General features: G+C 38.1%; 1 non-coding gene across 1 annotated transcript; it reads right to left on the reverse strand.

Annotated features, from left to right (window-relative positions):
* Nucleotides 1–742: 742 nt before the first annotated feature.
* LOC128285007 (small nucleolar RNA R71) lies at nt 743–849 on the reverse strand. Its single transcript, XR_008275423.1, has one exon. It is a non-coding gene; the product is annotated as a small nucleolar RNA R71 (small nucleolar RNA).
* Nucleotides 850–2,045: the final 1,196 nt, after the last annotated feature.

Consider the following 2,045-nt stretch of genomic DNA (forward strand, 5'->3'; position numbering starts at 1 on the left):
ATCAAGTTTTTGGCGCTGTTGCCGGGGAACTTAAGATATTAGGAACACTAAATTTTTATTACTTGAGTCATTTTAGTTTTATTGCAATTTATTTTTTTTAGTTTCGTTTAGTTCCACTTTTCTAACTTTTCTTTTATTTTCTGACAGGTTTTTCTAATTTATGACCAGAAAAAACCCGTCAAGACCATTACTTTTTGATAGTGAGATTGATCGCACAGCTTGCAGAAACCGAAGAGAAATAAGGCGAAGCTTAAGATACATAGAGGAAGAGTAAGAGGACAATATTCAAACTCCAACTGACGAGATGGCTGAAAATTAGGAAAATCCGCTACCTCCTACGATTACCGCTAATCCAGTAAATCAGAATCATGCTCCACGCACTATGTATGATTATGCTAAATCAAATTTAACAGGAACTGAGTCAAGTATAGTTAGGCCTGCTATTGCTGCAAATAATTTTGAACTGAAACCTAACATGATTCAAATGATACAGTAATTTGTTCAGTTTGATGGTTTGTAGGATGAGGATCCAAACACCCACTTGGCGAATTTTCTGGAGTTTTGCGACACATTTAAAATCAATGGCGTTTTTGATGACGCCATACGCCTTCGGTTATTTCCCTTTTCATTAAGGAATAAGGCTAAAAAGTGGTTGAACTCGTTACCATGAGGGTCAATCACTACTTGGGAACAAATGATCGAAAAGTTTTTACTAAAATATTTTTTGCCGGCTAAAACAACTAAATTAAGGAATGATATCTCTTCTTTTGTGCAGATGGAGTTAGAAACACTATATGATGCATGGGAGAGATAAAAGGACCTGTTCAGAAGGTGCCCTCACTATGGGTTACCACTCTGGCTACAGGTTCAAACTTTTCACAATGGCCTGAATCCTTCAACTAGACAGATGGTTGATGCAGCCGTTGGTGGGACTATCAATAATAAGACACCTGAGGATGCTTATGAATTTATAGAAGAGATGTCGCTGAATAATTATCAGTGGCAAGTCATGAGGACAAAGCCAACGAAAGCAGCCGGCATTTTTAACATCGATTCAATCACCATGCTCTCTAATCAGGTAGAACTTTTGAATAGAAAAATTTATTTTTTTCTTGGTTCTTCACAGGTTCACCCAGTAATGCAATGTAATGCAAGTGAAAGAGGAATGAACAATTCAAAATACCCACTTTATGGCCACAACATGGAAAACGAGCAATTAAATTATATGGGTAATAATCTTCGACCTCAAAATAATCCCTATAGCAACACTTACAATGCAGGATGGAGGAACCACCCAAATTTCTCATGGGGAGGCCAAGGGAATCAGAGACCACCACCACCTCCAGGCTTCTAACAACCACCTTACCAAAAAGAGAAAAAACCGAACCTTGAGGAGATGCTAACAAAATTCATCTCGGTGTTAGAAACTCATTTTCAGAATATCGAGACAGCACTTAAGAATCAACAAGCATCGATCCAAGGGCACGAAACTCAGATAGGCCAGCTGGCTAAATTGATATATGAACAACCATAAGGTAGCTTACCGAGTAACACTAAATCTAACCCAAGAGAGTAGCTCAATGCGATTATCATGCAAGATGAGGTAGGGTTAGTTGCACCTGAACCAGAACCGAGGTAAGAAACTATGGTAAGTAAATGTAAAGGTGAGGTGGACCACAATGACAAAAAACGGATAAATAAAGAGCACAAACCACGTGGACCATACCCTAATGCAACAAGGAAAGACCACTCAGACGAACAATTCGATAAATTCCTTAAACTTTTAAAAAAATTACATATTAAGTTACCGTTTATTGAGGTTCTTTGGCATATGTCGAACACAGTCAAATTTTTAAAGGAGCTTTTAGCATATAGGCAGATTTTAGACAAGGCGTCGCATGTGGAGATGAATGTTTGCTCAGCCATTCTGCAGAATAAGCTAGCCAACAAATTGAAAGATCCAAGGAGTTTTATGATCCCTTGTTTAATTGGTAGCTTCGATGTTAACAATGCCTTGGCCGATTTAGGCGCTAGTATCAATGTCA

This window comes from Gossypium arboreum, chromosome 11 (assembly GCF_025698485.1).
Source record: "Gossypium arboreum isolate Shixiya-1 chromosome 11, ASM2569848v2, whole genome shotgun sequence".
NCBI lineage: Eukaryota > Viridiplantae > Streptophyta > Magnoliopsida > Malvales > Malvaceae > Gossypium > Gossypium arboreum.